Source organism: Mercenaria mercenaria, chromosome 10 (assembly GCF_021730395.1).
Source record: "Mercenaria mercenaria strain notata chromosome 10, MADL_Memer_1, whole genome shotgun sequence".
NCBI classification, from domain to species: domain Eukaryota; kingdom Metazoa; phylum Mollusca; class Bivalvia; order Venerida; family Veneridae; genus Mercenaria; species Mercenaria mercenaria.
Window position 1 is genome coordinate 78,616,608 of NC_069370.1, and position 20,539 is coordinate 78,637,146.

Here is a 20,539-nt window from a genome sequence, read left to right on the forward strand (position 1 = left end):
ATCCTATTTGCAACCCATGACTGTTTCAAGAAAAATGTCATTTTTTGTCTTTAATAGGAACGAAGCAGTCAAAATTTCTAATAAGTATTTCATTTTAGCCATCCTTTTATAACAAAATGTAGAATTGAGCCGAAAAAAGCCTCTCTGACAACAGGTATGACCTTGACATTCAAAGCAGACTTGCATATTAAAGAAAATCTTTGACATATTCGGGATCTAAACTTTGGAACTCACTTTTGATATTCAATTTAGGAACTAGAATTTGTTTTTTATGGAAACTGTATATCTCCCACCACATAACATGCAGACATGTAAAATGCCACAAATTAAGGGCCATAACCCCAGTAAAAATCACTAAACCACAACATTTCAATGATATACACAACTAGGCTTGGCGCTGATCACTCCTGTGAAATTAAGTGGAATTTCAACCAGTGGTAGAGCAGATGTAGCACAGACAACATAGAATTTGGCAAATCAAGGGTCATAACTCTGCTGAAAATCAATACACCGGAAACTGTTGATGATATGCACAACTACGCTTCACACTGATCCCTCAGGTTTGGTGAACTTCAGCCCAATTGTATACATCAAGTAGTGTAAACACTGTATAATATGACAAATCAAGGGCCATAAACCCACTGAAATTCAAAGAACTAGAACATATCAACAATATGTGTAAGGCTTGGCACTGATGACTCTTGTAAGGTTTGGTGGAAATCTGCCCAATAAAAATTTAATGAACCAAGGGCAAAAACTCCACTGAAAATCAAAGCACTAGAAGATGGTAATAAAATGCACTACCAGGCTTGGTAAGGATCACTTTTCAAGTTTAGTGTAAATCAGTTTGGCCACCTGGTAGTGTCAGAGGGGTTGCAAGGACAAACTTTGTGAGAGACAGACAGACAGCACTTTCTTAAATGGTGGTTCAGGGAGAGAGTTTCTAAAAATACTTACAGCTTCCTACTCAATCCTCTATGTTGGTATATTTGTAAAATTGTAACAATTGTAATTATATCAATAAAATACTGTTTAAACCAAACTGCTAGAGTCCCTAGAGACTTTAGTATTTATCATTTTTATTCACTTTCAGGAACTGTTTAGCATGCTGTGTCATGTATTTGCAGTTTTATTGCTTACTCACGTATTTTTCTATATACGTAATCCATCACTGAACATTTAAAAATTTGTAACTGTATATATTTACAGTACAACCTCTCTAGAGTGGCCCTCTTAAGCAAAAACCTCACTATAACAACATCATCAAAATTTCCCTATACTGGAATATACTATCATATTTACCTCTCCAGAACAACAACCTCTAAATAACAGTCAATATTTGTATCTCCCAAAGGGTATTGCTCTACAGAGGTTGCACTGTAGATATTATAGATCACAGGGAAGACTTGGCAAGCCAAACTGTGTTGCCTCTTGAAGCAATTTTAGTTATTACTGTTATTATTTTGAATCTGGGTCAGCAGTTTCAGAGGAAAAGATTTTAAAGTTCTCCATACCGCCACATAGAGAAAACTAAGAAATGGTATGGCTTGAAAGAATTTGGTACATGATCATCCAAGGAATATTGCTGTGAAATTATTTTAGAATTGAACGAGAGGAGAAAACTTGCCCTGCCCCCTGTCAGTTATGTTGTTTTTTGACAAATCAACATGGCATGGGTGAATTTTGAAAAGTGTTGCCCATGAACCATTTATCCCAAATTAAATAGAAACCTGATTAGTGGTATGAGAGAAGATTCCAAAATTTTACGTACAGCCTTTAAGAGAAACTAGCCCCACTTCCTGGAAGTCATGAATTTTAACGAAACAAAACGACTTGAAGGAATTTGGTAGAGGGCCACCAAAGAAGCACTGCTTTTAAATTACTTTCAAATCCAGTCAGATATTTTCCATACAGTCACAATGAGAAAACTAGCTCTGCCCCGATAGTTTTTAACGAAAAAAGAAATATATGAAGGAATTTGGTAAAGTGGCACTTAAGGAAAATTTCTGTGCAATTATTTTAAAACTGGGCCAGCAGTTTCAGAGAAGATTTTCAAAGTTTTCCATATGCAGTCAAACCTGTGAACAAAGACCACCCTACGGAACAAGCAAAAGTGGTCTTTGTTCACAGGTGGTCTTTATTCGGGGGAAGTGTCACTTCTCAGTTAGCCATTATCATGCTGATAAAAAGTATTTTTACAGCTGCTTGCTTTCTTTATGTTCTATGTATTAATTCGGCCGGTGCAAACTCGCAAATTTTCAATCAAGCAGTAATTATTATGATCGCTATAATGCGAAAGTCGTGAAAATTCGGCGGATTTAAAATATTTTCATGCCTGAACGGTCCAGCTTGGTCGTTATTGGGGGGCAAATATGACCCTTAGGAATGAATTAGGCTGGTCGCTGGTCGCCAGGTGGTTGCTATTCACGGCCTTTTTATAAGCATTTTTCTACGGGGGGCGGGACCAGAGACCGGTCATTGTCGACACGTGGTCGCTATTCACGGGTAGTCGCTAGCACAAGTTTGACTGTAGCCAAAATTAGGAAAACTAGCCCTACCCTGTGTTGGCCATGTCTTTTAATGGAACAAAATAATTTGATGGAATTTGGTAGAGGTAAACCAAGGATAATTTTTGTTAAAGTATTTCAAAGTCGTGTCAGTGATTTCTAGAAGATAATAAAATTTTTCCTTTTGGTTTCTATGGCAACTAGAATTCTGCTATGATGATTAGATTTCAAGAAATCTGAAATTGATCTCCCAAGGAACAATGCTGTGAAGTTTAGTTGAAATTGGCATAATTGTTTTGGAGGAGATGCTATTAAAAGAAATTTTGATTGATGGATGGACGGCAAACATCCAATGATCCTAAACCCTCACCATGAGCACTTTGTGATCAGGTGAACTTAAAAGGTTTTCAATCAATGAAGAACAAGAGGGTCAAGTTTGACCCTCGCTCACCTGAGTAATATGAGCTACATGTTTCAAATGTCAAACTGATGATTTTTAGCATTTTTTTGGAAGATTTTCCGATGTACAATCAAGTAACCCCTGGGGCGCTGCCAATTTTACCACAGGGGTGGGTCATGATTTCAACAAAGTTTGTAGAAGTCTCCTAGGCAATGTAACATATAAAATATCTAAGATCTATGCCTTCTGGTTTATTTTTAGCAAACTTATGAAGATATCCCTATGTACAGTCAAGATTTGAACAAATTTTGTAGAGGTCCACTTCTGTAGGAAGTTAGGCCTTCTGGTTTATTTTTTATGTTGAAGATTTTTCTATGTAGAATCAAGTAACACCATGGGGTGAGGTCAATTTGACTTTGGGGGTCATGATTTGAACAAATTATGTAGAAGTCTACTAGGCAATGCTACATGTCAAATATCTAAGATCTAGGCCTTCTGGTTTATTCTAAGAATTTTTTTGAAGATTTTCCTATGTAAAATCAAGTGACCCCTGAGGGTCATGATCTGAACAAATTTTGTAGAGGTCCACTAGGCAATGCTACATGTGAAATATCTAAGCTCTAGGCCTTCTGATTTTTCTACGTACAATCAAGTCACCCCATGGGGCAGGGTCAATTTGACCCCAGTGGTCATGATTTGAAAGAATTTTGTAGAGGTCCACAAGGCAATGCTACATGTGAAATATCTAAGCTCTAGGCCTTCTGGTTTATTTTTAGAAATTTTTTGAAGATTTTCCTATGTAAAATCAAGTGACCCCTGGGTGAAATTTGTTGGTAGAGGTCCACTAGGCAATGCTACATGTGAAATATCTAAGCTCTAGGCCTTCTGGTTTGTTTTTTAAATTTTTTGGAAGATTTTCCTATAGAAATCTAACAAAAATCTAAGCTCTAGGGCTTCTTGTTTTTGAGAAGATTTTTTTAAGATTTTCCTATGTAAAATCAAGTGACCCCTGGGGAGGGGTCAATTTTGACCCCGGGGTCATGATTTGAACAAATTTGGTAGAGGTCTACTAGGCAATGTTTCACACCAAATATCTAAGCTCCAGGGCTTCTGGTTTTTGAGAAGATTTTTAAAGTTTTTCCTTTCGGTTGCCATGGCAACCAGAGTTCTGCATGGAATTCAATTCTTTGAAAAGATTTTGTAGAGCTTTACTTTTGTAGAGCTTTACCCAAGAAACATTCCTGTGAAGTTTGGATGAAACTGGCCTAGTGGTTTATGAGGAGATGTGATTTAAAGTAAAAGTTTACGGACACCGGACGGTGAGTGATCAGAATAGCTCACCCTGAGCCTGAGCTAAAAACTAGAGCTGTCACAGGAGTGACGAATTATACCCCCGCAATATGGCCTTGGCAGAGAAGTAAGTCAATGTCAAAGTTGAACCTGTCCTATATTTGAAGATGTTACACCTGTGTATCAAAATGATTTAAACCTGTCAACCTTGCAAAAATGTTCTACTCTACTGGGTCAATGTGGCCTTGACCTTTGACCTACTGACCTCAAAATCAATAGGGGTCATCTACTGGTCATGATCAACCACCATATTAAGTTTTATGATCCAATGCCCAAGCGTTCTAAAGTTACTGTCCGGAAATTGTCTAACTGTTATGGGTCACTGTGACCTTGACCTACCGACCTCAAAGTTGTACTTGACCTGTATTTTATGAAGTTACACCTGTGTATCAAAATTTACTGATCCTAGGCCCAAGCATTCTCAAATTATCATCAAGAAACCGTTCAACTGTTCTGGGTCATTGTAACCTTGACCTTTGACCTAATGACCTCAGAGTCAAACTTGATCTGTATTTTATGATGTTACATCTGTGTCCAAAATTTATGATCCTAGGCCAAAGTGTTCTAGTTATTATCCAGAAACCATTTAACTGTTCCGGATTATTGTGACCTTGACTTTTGACCTACTGACCTCAGTCAAAATTAACCTGCATTTTATGATGTTGAACCTGTGTTCCAAAAATTATTTAAATCTGTGAGGCCTAAAGGTTATTGCGTTTTATTCCGGAAACCATGAAAACCAATGAGCGGGGGTATAATTACCTAAAAACATTTGCAATCTATCTTTGTTACTGTGATAAGTAATGCCAAGTTACTTGAGAATCCATGTAGTCATTGCCAATTTGTTGACTGGACAGAATGGGATAGCCTGATAGACTGGTACACACATCTCAGTCATATAGACCTGTATAAATACATGATATGGTATAAGTTAATTGGTTATGAAAATACAATGTTGCATAAAATTTTATAGTAATTATTGAAGCATCTATCTATTCTAAAATGCCAATGTAGTTCATACTCGATCCAAAACTATAAAACTGATTACATCCTGAAAGGTGACAATTTCTGTGAAAGCAAGGGCATTTTAGTGTTGTTTTTTTTAAATCTGAGTTGGCTCCCTTGAACTGTAAAATTTGTTTTATGAATGAAAGACGAGTTTGTTTGTTTTTAACTAATAGTATCTGTTCAGCTATTCTGTAACTCTAAATGCAGCTTGTAAGTGATAAATGGTTCTAATATAAATTATCTGGTTATTAAATATTTCTATGACTGCCATGAAATCCAAAATTCCACAATAGTTCCCTCATACAGCATGTAGAACAGAGACCTGCATCTTGTCAGTTCTGAATTAATGGTCTGTAAACATTCTGCTTGACTGTTGCTTCACACTACAAAAAGAGAGATTTTTCAAAATTAAAAAAAAACAACATAGAAATATTAGATGCACATAATTATAAGGTGCATAATTATAAGGAGCCACTGAACAATTTAATAATTACCTTAAATCTCGTACATGTACCTTAAAATTAGGGTCAAAATATTTTCTTATTATAGTTAAATTTTATGCAAAGTTTCTTGTGTCGTATAATGACTTTATGAATTCATTATACTTATTTAGATAAGCACATTTTATCATCTTGTTTTTCGGTCAGCAATATGTCATCGGTCAGTAAAAAGTCATACACAAAGAATTTCGGAATGCTACTTTAAATAACTTCAGCGTTTGTTTACATCTGGAAAATGACAGGTTAAGATATCTCGTCCAGGTTAATTACCCTCTGGCCACGTTATTCGCTGCGTCATGATTGTTGTTTTGTTTCTAACTAATTGTAATGACAGATGACTAAATGAAATAATGACATGTTTTTATTATTATGGTCAAAATGCGTGCCCTTTTGGAGAAAAACAATTTAGTCATCCCTACGAAGTTTTCCTTAAATACCGCTAAATTCTAGATAGAACTTCAGTATCAATCTGCCCGTGTTAATGTTAGTAACGTATGCCGATACTCCATACGATTTAAGATAGTTTAGAGCCGGGGCAATTAGCAATGAATTATTATTGTTAGAGTTAGACATTAATGAAATAATAGAGATTATGTTAGGAAATTGTGAAGAAAGACATTGTTGTATATATTAACTCAGAACATAGTACTATATTAAACAATAGTTATCATAGAGAACAGTTGTTGTTGTTGCTGATAGCTAGTAGTGTGAACTTTAGTTACTGTTACACCACACGGGACTTATTTGGTGCCTTAAAAGAACCAGGATTTAAAAGAATCTTCAAAACGTCGCGGACACAACACGAAAGAAGTACTACCAACTTCCACGAGGCCACCATGACGAATAAAATGGAATAACAACACTTGCGATTTGGCAGACGACTGGAAATGGAACTGACGACCGATAAACTTCTTAAGACAGCTGTTAGAACCCCCATGAACAAACGAAACGTAAGGACAAGATGCAATTTAAGGCTCGGCAAGGAAAGAGAATATCCACGGTGTATGGTTATGGAAAAAGAAATCGATACTTCATCAGTAACAATCTTGAAGGCAAAACCCCTCTGGGCAAGGGAGGAAAAAGCGCACAAGTGCATTCTAGCTCTAGAAATGTGTAAAGTATTGTGAAAAATATTGTGAAAATTGTTTTCGCTAGTAATGCAGTGTTTTATTTCAAAATTAAATGGGGTTTTGACTTCAAAACGCAAGAAAAAACAATCTAGGACTGAAACAAAAACGAAAACGAATTGAATATTCTAGGACTAAATCAAATCGTGAAAATTGTGAAAATTAAATCTACGTATTCCATGTGATTTCCTATTCATTGATTATGTATATTATATCATGTGTTGAAACTATATGTTCTTGATTTTGTATTCTGTTGTATTCTATCCTTCTCAAATCATTAATCTTCAGACGTACGGCTAAAAACATTTAAAATAAATTCTACGTATTACTTATAAAAATCAGCCGGTTTTATGCATTGCCTTGTGTTAAATTGTTAATTGCCTCGCTTGAATTTTAATTTTTGTTTATTTTTTTTTATTTTTCTTATAGATAATTAAAAAAACAAAAAAAAACTCACGAGTAAGAGACGAGTGTCGTATAATGACTTTATGAATTCATTATACTTATTTAGATAAGCACATTTTATCATCTTGTTTTTCGGTCAGCAATATGTCATCGGTCAGTAAAAAGTCATACACAAAGAATTTCGGAATGCTACTTTAAATAACTTCAGCGTTTGTTTACATCTGGAAAATGACAGGTTAAGATATCTCGTCCAGGTTAATTACCCTCTGGCCACGTTATTCGCTGCGTCATGATTGTTGTTTTGTTTCTAACTAATTGTAATGACAGATGACTAAATGAAATAATGACATGTTTTTATTATTATGGTCAAAATGCGTGCCCTTTTGGAGAAAAACAATTTAGTCATCCCTACGAAGTTTTCCTTAAATACCGCTAAATTCTAGATAGAACTTCAGTATCAATCTGCCCGTGTTAATGTTAGTAACGTATGCCGATACTCCATACGATTTAAGATAGTTTAGAGCCGGGGCAATTAGCAATGAATTATTATTGTTAGAGTTAGACATTAATGAAATAATAGAGATTATGTTAGGAAATTGTGAAGAAAGACATTGTTGTATATATTAACTCAGAACATAGTACTATATTAAACAATAGTTATCATAGAGAACAGAGTTGTTGTTGTTGTAGTTAGAATAGTGAACTTTAGACCCTGTAACACCACACGGGTTAGTTTATCAACGTCATATCAAAATCTCACGGAGTTCAGAGCATTTGGGTTATGATTCATAAAATGTTTACTTGTCACTTTACTAACTGAGAGCAATTTACTACTTTACTTCCCTAAGGGTATTCCTCACTTAATATCATAGTGACAAAAATAATGAAGCTGGACAATATATATATTCTTTGACATTTTTATGTTCTAACGAGTAATCTGTATGAAATTCATCTTTACAACAATAATGCATTTTCCTTATGAAATATACCATTTTCTGAATAATTCTATATGATATTCTTGTAAAAAAATCTTAATTGTTGACTTAAATGTACGAAAATTCGTGAAATTTAAGAATAAAGTTTCTGTTGGTACGTATATAAAAATGTATGAAATGTTTAACAGATCTAATAATATCATCAAATCAAAAATGTATCTAAAGAATTCCCGAATAGCATCGTTGGTATACGAGTTAAAATGAACAGTCACTAACCTGATGAAGTATCGACGCTTTGTTACTAAAATGAAATAAAAACTAAAAAAAATTGAAAAACAGAAAACAGGAAACCAGATTGGTATATAAAAGATAAATTTATGAACATTCTATTTAGAGATTCTAAGAAGGCATCCTTATGTTAAGTTTTTATATAGACAAACGAAACTTTTGACAATGTTAAATGATTGCTTGTATATTCATTTAACCGAGAGAATGCTGCTGGCGCAACACGTCACACCTTCTGTGAAAACGACCTTCTGAAGCCGGTTTTATGCATCGCCTTATGTTAAATTGTTAATTGCCTCACATGAATTTTTGTTTTTATTTTTATTCTCTTATAGATAATTAAAAGAAAACTCACAAGAAAGGGGCGAGTGTGATATAATGGTTTAAAGAATCCACTATACCAAATACTTCTTAGGCATTCTTTTCAGACAGATTTTAGGTCAATAATAAGTCATGTACTTCAAGAATATATTTCGCATTCCTGTTCGCACTTAGCTTTACGGTCTAGAAATTAGTCATGTACATTTAAATGACAGGTTACATTATATCGCCCAGTTAATGCATTGTCCAGCAATGCATGTTTCAAAATTACTAGTTGTTTTGACAACTGACTAACTGGATAAATGACAGGGTAATTATAAACACCCGGTCTTTTGATCACGCCGCATGACTCAAGTCACGAATCATTTCTTTCATAAGCAGAAGTTTTGAGACAAAACTTCAGTATCATTCTGGTACTCAGTTAGGTTAGATGCGTATGTTCGATACACGCAAAATGAATTAGTTAGGTTAGGGCCGAGATAATTAACGTTGGAGTGATTATGTCGAAGAATAGAAGTTCTTTTAATAACTGTGAATGTGTTGGAAAATTATGTTAGAGAGTTGTGATTCATGTATTATTAACTCAGAACTTAGTACAATATTAAATAGCAGTTATTATAGAGAACAGAGTTGTTGTTGTTGTAGTTAGAATAGTGAACTTTAGTTACTGTTACACCACACTTGGAAGTGAATCCATGCATGTAAATAAAATATTTAGACTAAACAAGAAATATTACCTTAAATTTTTTATCTTAAAATTTTTACATCACTTTAACCATGCTTGAAACTAATGCCTTAATTTCAAATTCCATTCACTAAGGGCTTTTAGTATTCTTTTTAAAAACTGAGTAACCTCCCTTCAACTGTAAAATTTGTTTTGTTTTAAAAAAAACTTCAGGTAATGGACCCATAATAGTGTACCTCCTTTTGAAGAGTATTTATTAATAATTCCTACAATAAACCTACTTTGACTAATTTTTCAGGAGGGTTCAGGTTTAAGCAGCACTAGGACCAAACTTTTTTCTTATTATGTCTTTTTTCTAGTAATTTTAACTGTTTTTCAAGACTTATTACCAATTGATTGTACAAAAGTGGAAATTTTTAATTTGATAAGCAATTTCTTGCTGTTTAAATTGAGTCTTACTTCCCATGTGGAAAGGTTCAGAGTTAGACATCTTTGAAAATACTGAGTTTCATGCAGTAACAAGTTCTTTATTTTGCTTTTACTCTTTAGTTTACATATTGTGGAAGAAAAGTAGGTAGGTTTTACTTCTACCCTATGGTTATTTTTGAATGAAGTGAGCAAAATTTAAAACAGTCTCACAGGACTCGACTGTAAGTTTTCTGTGTTGGAGTTAGAATTCTGTCAGATTCAAACCTTTTACTTAAGGCTGCCTAAAATAAAGTGTTCTCAAAATTTTTATGTTGTGTTTTATAATTGTTTACTAATACTTCTAGTAGGCTTCTTTTATCAGAATTATTGGTGTAATGAATTCTCTGTGAATATTGTGTACAGTGGTTATCACTTTGAAATTTGTCCCTACCTGAGTTTGAGTAAATATCACAAATTATGCAAATTTAAAAAAAATGACACAGTAAAAGTAGTTTAAGAATTGCAACACAGTGCAAAACAATGTTGACTTTAAGACTGTATAAAGTTAATGCAATTTTTTAAACATTATTATTACAGGTCCAACAGTTTACACCTTTATGTAACCATGTATTCAGTTCTTCTATAACTATGAAGCTGCATTAGATGAAAATGGTTCTAAATACGAATAATCTGTTTACTCGTTAAATGTTTTCTATGCTGGCCATCCACTATGTTTTCCATATACACCATGCTGAACAAAGACCTGCATCTCTTATGATCTGTAACTATTCTGCTTCACTAACACTTCACAGGTTTCACTACAAAAGAAGAGACTTTTTTTTAAATATTAAGTAAATCCAGATATATAGATACACATTTAAAATGTCGTAGCAAAGATCAGGGCTGGCCCATGAGTATTTACTCATCATAATTCTTGTGAATAAGTAAAATAGTACAATCTGAAATTGACTAGGAGTAAATCCAGATATCAATTTTGTTGCATATGTATTGTGTATATAATGTTTATGTTTGTTTGCAGTTAATTTTTATTTCAGCAGTCAAGTTTTTGCCTACTTATAGTGGACAGTTGAACGTTACTAGAGCCAGACGACGGAAACCCATTTTTTGACTATTCGGAGAATAAGGAGAGCTATACTACTCACCCTAGTATCGGTTAAATTTTTCTATAATGTCAAATATTTTGAATACTATCAAAGTTATTCAACTGAAACTTAGAATAATTGCATATAGTGACAGTGTGCACATGTATGACAAAGGACATTACTATGTCAGAAATATTTTCAGAGTTATGCCCCTTTTTGACTTAAAAAATTTAGTTACAGATTTTCATAAAGTCAAATATCTTGAACATTATCAAAGATATTCAACTGAGACCTGGAATACTTCCATACAGTGACAGCAATATTTTCAGAGTTGTGTCCCTTTTTAACTTAGAAATAGGATTAAAATTATTCATAATGACAACTTTCTCTGCAATGCATTGATACATTGGGTTCAAATTTCACTCGTCTTTAGCGTCAGTAAATACAGTCACAAGTCCAGGTCCTAGAAGTCTAACTTATATTTTAACTAAATTATGTGCCTTTTTATACTCAGAATATTAATGTGTTAATACAAAGTACAATTCTCTGCCTTTGTAAGTACTTGGGGGCTATTGTACCAAAACTTCACACATGCCTTGAGATCATTGCATACAGTCACTGGGCCAACAATGCTGAATTTCATTTTAACAGAATTATACCCCTTTGTCTACTTAGTTCATATTGAGGTTTTGTATGCAACTTAAAATCTTTCTAAGTATTAGGGACTATTGGATTGAGACAACAAAGATATGTCAAGGGTCAGTGTATAAGGTCGCATATCTTGGACTTGTGTTTCAACAGAACTATGCATCTTTTGCACTTAATGTGTAAATACTGCATACAAATTTCTGCCATTGTAATACTTTCAAATTACAGCAGGTTTTTATCATTTTGACCCTTACTGTGACACAGTTGTAGCAGTACCATCATATAATCCATTTTATTGACAAGCCTTTGAAAAGCTGAGCGTGCTGTCATCAGACAGCTCTTGTTCATTCTGAACTAAATGCATAATGCACATTTTAATTTAATTTGTACAGCTTATTCCAAACCGCCAGGATTTTCTCGGAAACAGACATATGCTTTTGTGATACACTAATTACTTAATCCAATAATTTCAACGATGTTTTAGGGATCACTTTCTGTTGGTTTAAAATATGCGTAGTGTTTTTTCACTTTTTAATTTCTTTAAAGATGACATTTTGTTGTTTTCACCGCACCAGAAGTTGATAATTTTAAACAACCAACCTTTAAAATACACTACTGTACCAATGCAGTACCATACTTATATGTTAATGCAAACACCTAATAGATGATGGGAATATTAGCCAGACTGACACATTAAAGCATTCTGATATTTCAGTTTGACAGCACTTATGTGTATAATACTGATAATAAGCACTGTGTGACACTACATTGTATATACTTCAATTTAAAAATGCCTTCAATAAGTCTGGGGTTATATGACAGTGGTAAAATCATTCAAGTACATGTAGCTATGAAAATTACATACATGTGGAAAGGAGCTTGAAAACTAACTACATCAAGAGGGGCCCAAAAGGAAGTGTTCTTAATCCAAAGCTATTTTGATACATGCTGCACTTCCATGGATTTCAACCTCTTAAACATGGGCACATGTACCAATGATCTACCTGATCAATCCAAATATCCACTATAATTCCCTCTTTCACCATGTAGAACAAAGACCTGCATCTCTTCAATTCTGAAGTTACTGGTCTCTAGTCACTCTGCTTTACTTTTACATCACACTACAAAAGAGACATTTTTCAAGATGTTTAGAAAGATACATAATACAAAACACCATATCAGATACAAATATACCACAATAGAATGCAGAGATTTTAGTGTCTTTTTTAAAAATTGAGTTACCTCCCTTCAATTGTAAAATTTGCTTTATCTTTAAAAAAAGATGACTAAAAGTGAACTAAAGTTCTTTAAAATAGAAGTTTGGTCACATTATGAACACAATGACATGAGTTTTTGTTTCTAAACTATCTTAAAAATGCAAAATCAAGAAAGAAAAATGCCAGAGTCAAAAATTGAACCTGGGCTGCCAAGGCAATAAAAACTTTCAATATGTCTTTACCAGTATACACCATGGAGGAATATGCATTTAACGGCCATTAAATATTGATATTTATAATCAAGATAATTAACATTGAATGGAGAGTTACAAGCAATAGTCATTTTTCAGTGTAAAAATTAGTAAAAACAACTAATTCTCATGTATTTCCACAACATTTAGTCTGTGAGTAATTAAGTTTCAAAGCTTTCTTAAGAAACATAGCATTGATTTCCTGATACCTAAAATTTTCTCCTTTTTTTTGTTGTCGGCAAGTTACGCCCTAGTCCCAATCTGGACTCTAGTTACCTCCCCTGCTGATCCGTCCACTACAGTATATCAAACTGAAATGAAATGAAATGAAAGTGATAATTATGCAACAGATGTGTACATGTTCACTGTACCTTCAACATTCATTATTTTACATTTTATTTTTAATTTGCATTGTAACCCTAACATACCTAACCAGTACCGGCAGTAGACATCAAAATGTTAAAAATGTTAGGGTCGATCTGGGTAAGTACTGACATCTAGGTAAGTATGGATTAATTCACGGTCAACTGTCATATGTCACATGGGTTAATCCGGACCTTTTCGTTGTGATACCTACACTTTTGATTAGAAAGACCTTTCCCAGTTTGCGTTTTTTGGGTGGCTAATAAATTTGGCTGAAATGCAAGGATAGCAAGCTTATCTGTATACAGTAAACCTCGCTTACAAGGAACAGCTTGGGACCTCTTAAAATCGTTCCTTATAACCGAGGTTCCTTATATCCGTATAGCGAACTAGTTCCTTGTATCCTAAGTTTATATAACGAACACAATTTGTATAGCGAAAGTAACTTGACTGATATTTGAAAAGGGCTATGTGTTCACACTCCGGTCCTGGAGACTGTCTGCATGTACTGAAGGCTGAAATAGTGTTGAAACACGGCGTTAAACCTAAACTAAGCCAAAATATGTACGTCGGTAAGAATGACCGTAATTTGTGGGCGTTTTTGTATCGGTTATTTCTACCTTCTTTTTTAGACAGCGCTACATTGTGACTATAAGATGTGCTGCAGTTACTTCCCTCACCTTGCTCGACTGCATGTTATGTGAATTGGCATGAATACTTATATAAAAAAAATGTTCAAATTTTTATTACAAAAATGTTTAATTGGACTACCCGTTAAAATTTACGTTAAGTAGGGTGTTTATGACATTCAGTGTATTACGATAAAAATAGACAACAGCACCATACATACAGATTAAAGTGTAAATTATACCTATAGTTTTGCTATTGTCCATTTTAGCGCCTGTAAGCTGTAACTTTTACAATTAGGATTTGGTAAACTGGACTGTTTGGCATTGTTAATCTCGCGTAATTAGCACATTTATTTAAGATAGTATGACCATAACCGTGACTGATTTTCGTTCACTACTGTTAACATGAAATACCTAATACATGTAGCTCTCGAACATAATCTTGAGTAAATTTAAGCCTACCATCGTCTAATATTTGGTAAATGTTAATGTTATGATGATATTATATATTTTCTTTTTATCGTATCAGTGAATATCATAGAAACGAAACGTTTACGCATGTGCATGAAAGCGCGTGAAATTGCCGAGGTTACTCTGACGTCATCAGCGATTCTCCCGTTTATTTCCAATTTTCAATAATATTTATTCTTTTTGATTATTGTTTGCTATAACCGAGGTGTTTTCCATTGAATTTCGTACTTTGGGACTGGAAAAAGTGTTCCTTATAACCGAGTGTTCCTTATAAATGAGTTCCCTATAACCGATAATTTTTACATTGAATAAAGAAGGAATTAGATCGGGGAATTGAAAACTGTTCCTTATAACCGAGGGTTCCTTATATCCGAGTTCCTTATAAGTGAGGTTTACTGTAGTAGATACAATTCGTAGAGATACTTTATAAGTTTTGTGGTAATTTGCTCCACTATATACATCTACAAATATTATGAATGCAAATAAACTAATAATTTTAGTAAAATGTGACATGTTCTTGTTTACTTGTATCAGGCCACATACATAGCTTTGATCCTGTCGACATTTAAACAAATTTAACAGACAGGTGATAATTTATTCAACAATATGCTTATATCGTCATAAGCATATCAGAGTGCCTAAAATCAGGGTCTTCATCCTATTTTTTTCAGTATGCCTAAAATGTGGGTCTACACTAAGCAGGATAAAATGCAGTTGTGTAGTTCCTTGGCTCTAGAATCTGCTGTGAAAGAACCAGACTGTCTATTCCCAAAGACCTAGGCTAAGTTAGCCAGACAGGCCTATATCTAAATCTGTTCTCTCAATCTGTTCTGGGGGCTTTTTCTCACTCTGTCCCTCAGTGGTCAGATCGCTCTGAGTCTGTACTAGCTGAGGATAAATTTCGTGCCCAGGTGTGGCTGTGTTTGCTAATGCTATATGTAAATCACCTTTGATGTGTTTATCATGAAAAAGGTGCTATATAAATTTGGTATAATGATATTAAAAATTTAATTGGAAAAATGGCACGTAAAACCTGAAAATTGGGAAATGTCAAAAATAAGTTTTACCATCGTATGACCTTTATTTCAACATTGTTATTGGTGTATTTCACATTACAAATAAATATTTCTTTTTTTCTGTCTTTTGAAAGTGTCTCCTAAATTTTCTAGTATCTCGGAGGCTTTTGCTACATTTTAATAAACTTTTGACTTGACTTGATTTATAATAGACACAACCAAATCAAGTCAGTAATTAATCACTTTGCTCAAGGTGGTGTTTGATGCTTTGAAAGTGGCCTAGATTGTTCAAACCTGAAATATCTGTGTTATCATCTTTTAACCTGTAACTTGTAATATAATTCATAACTTTATCGTGACATCACAGTACATTAGGGGTTCTAATTGACCAATCAGAGAGCTGCATTTTTCCAGTACCTGCCAGTTTCCACTTGGGTATAACGAAGTATAGTTACAATGAACATATGGTGACTCAAAGAAGTATAAAATACACAGAATGGCAACTGTCTGTATTATAAATCTCACGTGATCTCGTGTCAGAGCGTGAATCTGTACTATCTTAGTAAAAACAAACATCGGCGAGCATGGAGTTACAATTTGTACTTTAAAATTACATTTGATTAACAGGTTAGCTTCTAAAACAACATTACTTCAATGTGAAATAGTCCTAAGACACAAAGTACACGTTTCTTACTAGCAAAAAGAAGCGTGGTCCTACGGTGATAATTAATTAACCGATGAATAATTGCTTTCGCATATAAAATGGCGCGTGGAGAACACGTCACTTCCGGTAAACGAGATCTCATTCAGTTATCACGGTTTTGGCGATATTTGCTCTATATGCCTTTAAAGTTGCCGATCTATCTATTTTTATAGCTCTTTGAGTGACTTAAGAAATAAATATCACACTATTTTGGAAATCAAATTAAGATTTTTTCACTGCATATGCCTCAGATGATGCTACAAACAACAAAACTTTGAAGTTTCATTGAAATAATGAATCGATTTAATACCTTTATTTTAGTTAAAAGTTTGAGATTTTACACAGGGAGTCTATGATAAAGTCCGAGTAAAATGTGATCATTACCCAAGTGAAATAAGTATCATTCTGCAATGTTTTGGACATGTTAAAATTATGAATAGTGCTGATTTTAATATTGCACACTAATTTGTGTTTCCAATGAAGGCTTAATCATCAGTGTCGACCAGACAGTCGCCTCCCAGTCACAGTCGGTCATTGACAATGGGGACTATCTAGTTCTGGCTAACATAACTTAACTGACACTGTTTTCATTTGCTGGTCGCATTCATTTAGTTATGGCGAAACCCCATTTTTCTAACTAACCAGTATCAAACCGCAACATCTCGCACAGTCTCTCGTGAGGAACTCATGGTGTCATGCAACAGTTCAGAACATGTGGTTATTCTTGAAAATCATTATCAAACTTTTACCTATTTGTGAATTTAATATAATCACATAAAATCTATAAAATAACATACAATTTCTCAGAAAATGTCAATAAATAACGATTCTCTACAGCCTATTGGTTTTTCAAAATGAAGAGTACCCTGATTAGGTGACAACTGCAATGACGGACAAAATATTGTAGACAGGGGTACCAATTTTAAACTTGTGTTCAAATTATGTTGCATGGATTATTTATGCCAGATCAAAAGGAAAATTGATAGAATAGTAGAGCTATTGGACTCACCCATGCGTCGGCGTCCGCATCCGCGTCGGCGTCTCGATTTGGTTAAGGTTTTGTATGTAAGCTGGTATCTCAGTAACCACTTGTAGGAATGGACTGAAACTTCACACACTTATTCACTGTGATAAACTGACCTAAATTGCACAGGTTCCATAACTCTATTTTGCTTTTTTACAAAATTATGCCCCTTTTTCGACTTAGAAATTCTTGGTTAAGGTTTTGTATGTAAGCTGGTATCTCAGTAACCACTTGTAGGAACGGATTGAAACTTCACACACTTATTCACTGTGATAAACTGACCTACATTGCACAGGATCCATAACTCTATTTTGCTTTTTTACAAAATTATGTCCCCTTTTCGACTTAGAAATTCTTGGTTAAGGTTTTGTATGTAAGCAGGTATCTTAGTAACGACTTGTGGGAATGGATTGAAACTTCACACACTTATTCACTGTGATAAACTGACCTGCATTGCACAGGTTCCATAACTCTGTTTTGCTTTTTTATGAAATTATGCCCCCTTTTCGACTTAGAAATTCTTTGTTAAGGTTTTGTATGTAAGCCGGTATCTCGGTACACTCTAATGGGGATGGATTGAAACTTCACACACTTGTTCACTGTCATGATCTGACATGCACTGTGTAGGTCCCATAACTCTACTTTGCAATTTTTTAAAAATTATGCCCCTTTTTCGACTTAGCAGTTTTTGGTTAAGTTTTTGTATGTAAGCTGGTATTTCATTATCCACTTACGGGAAAGGATTGACACTTCACGCACTTGTTCACTTTATGAGCTGATAAGCACTGTTAAGGTTCCATAACCCTTTTTCCCATTTTTACAAAATTATGCCCCTTTTTCGACTTTTATATTCATTCAATTGACAAGGCTGTTGAATAGTCGAGCATTGCTGTCCTCCGACAGCTCTTGTTTTAACGGTGATTTTTAGCTCAACTATTCAAAGAATAGTCTAGCTATTCTACTCACCCTGGCGTCGGCGTCACACCTTGGTTAAGATTTTGCATGCAAGTACATACAGCTATCATTTAAAGGCATATAGCTTTGAAACTTATTTATTCCTTTTCTAGATCAATTACCAACCTCACTGGGTCAAGTTCCATAACTCTAACATGTATTTGAGCAAATTATGTCCCCTTTTGGACTTAGAAAATTCTGGTTAAAGTTTTACATGCAAGTTACTATCTCCAAAACTAATGCAGATATTGAATTGAAACTTCACGTGTCTTCGGGGTAATAAAACTAGTTGATAGCAGCAAGTCCCATAACTCTGACCTTCATTTTGGCCAAATTATGCCCCCTTTTGGACTTAGAAAATCCTGGTTAAAGTTTTGCATGCAAGTACATACAGCTATTACCAAAAGGCATATAGCTTTGAAACTTATTTATCCTTTTTCTAGGTTAATTACCAACCTCACTGGGTCAAGTTCCATAACTCTTAACATGTATTTTGAGCAAATTATGCCCCCTTTTGGACTTAGAAAATTCTGGTTAAAGTTTTACATGCAAGTTACTATTTCCAAAACTAATGCAGATTTTGAATTGAAACTTAACATGTTTCTTTGGGGTTATAAAACTAGTTGATAGCATCAAGTCCGATAACTCTGATACGCATTTTGGTCAAATTATGTCCCCTTTCGAACTTAAAAACTCTTTTGACATTTAACATTTTGGGTAATAATTTCCTACTTCTGTGACAATATTTCGAATAGTCGAGCTTGGCTGTCTTACGAACAGCTCTTGTTAACAGTATTATAACTTTAAATCTGGGTTATGTCGGTTTAAAGACTAGGTCACAAGGTCAAATCAAAGAAAAAGCTTTTTAACACTCTATAGAGCATTGTCTGATGGTCCTCCTTTCAAGCAATAACTTTAGAACCACTTGACCCAGAATGTTGAAACTTGATAGGATGATTGGACATGCAGAGTATATGACCCGTACTGTTTTGGGGGTCACTTGATCAAAGGTCAAGGTCACAGGGGCCTGAACATGGAAAACAGTTTTCTAGTTCATAACTTGAGAACCACTTAGGCTCAGAATGTTGAAACTAAGTTGGATGATTGGACATGCCAAGTAATTATCCCTATATTATCCCTTATTATACCTATTATTACCCAACCATCAGTGTTTCTTTGAGTTTTGCTCCTGTCCCCTATTGATTTCTTGTATTTTGGGAGACATGCACTTTTCTACAAAAGCATCTTCTAGTTATGCCTCCTTTTTGCTTAGAATTGTGGTTATATAGTGTTTTGATACACTATCTTTACCTCTCTTATTACTTTATATATTTAGTTTGACACACACTTAAGCTATTGTGCAATATCTTCATCCACCACTAGAGACCTTAAACACTTCAGTGACAGCTCCAGTTTCCTCAGATGTGCCCGCCCAGGCGAAATGAAGGTCATATTACCATGGTAGTTCATGGTCATATGACCATGGTCGACCACGTTTTGTTAAATGGCACCACGGTTTTTGATAGTCAATAATCACCATGGTGGACTGTGGTTGGGGACCATGGTGGACTGTGGTTGACCATGGTTGTGGACCACAGTCAACCATGGTCGACCATGGTGATTATTGACTATAAAAAACTGTGGTGCCATTTAACAAAACATAGTCAAACCATGGTTGACCATGGTCGACCACGTTTTGTTAAATGGCACCACGGTTTTTGATAGTCAATAATCACCATGGTCGACTGTGACCACAGTCAACCATGGTCCATGACCATGGTCGAACATGACCACAGTCAACCATGGTCCATGACCATGGTCGAACATGGTGATTATTGACTATAAAAAACTGTGGTGCCATTTAACAAAACATGGCCGACCATGGTCAAACCGTGGTTGACCATGGTCATGACCATGAACTACCATGGTAGTCCAGGTAGACAGATACTTGACGGACAACTAGCAAACACAAATGCTCAAATGCTCATGGTGAGAACCAGTCCTCACATGAGGTTAAAAATGGACAGAAATAAAATCAAGTGTATATCTGACTACTAAAATTTAATTCCTTTTTCATTTATTGATGTATCGACTTGCAATTTTTTTTTTACATTTTAAAGAAGTATGCAATATGGAGGGAAGCATCTCTCAGATTGTTGATATCTTGTTCGATGATATTATAATTTATAATGGAACATTGTTGGTGGCTAAATTTTGATAAAAGAAACT

General features: G+C 34.5%; 1 long non-coding RNA gene across 4 annotated transcripts in view; it reads right to left on the reverse strand.

Annotated features, from left to right (window-relative positions):
* Positions 1-13,635, reverse strand: part of LOC128546264 (uncharacterized) — a 68,250-nt gene extending 54,615 nt beyond the window's left edge. Inside the window, exons 1-5 of one of the 4 annotated variants that reach the window (XR_008365907.1) lie at positions 13,360-13,630; positions 12,687-12,803; positions 10,630-10,749; positions 5,588-5,648; positions 5,073-5,161 (exon numbers count right to left, since the gene is read on the reverse strand). This is a non-coding gene — a long non-coding RNA (uncharacterized LOC128546264). Of the gene's footprint in view, positions 1-5,019; positions 5,649-10,629; positions 10,750-12,686; positions 12,804-13,359 lie in introns of all 4 variants that reach the window. The other 3 variants (XR_008365905.1, XR_008365906.1, XR_008365904.1) reach the window with 3 other exon arrangements.
* Between the last annotated feature and the right edge of the window lie 6,904 nt (positions 13,636-20,539).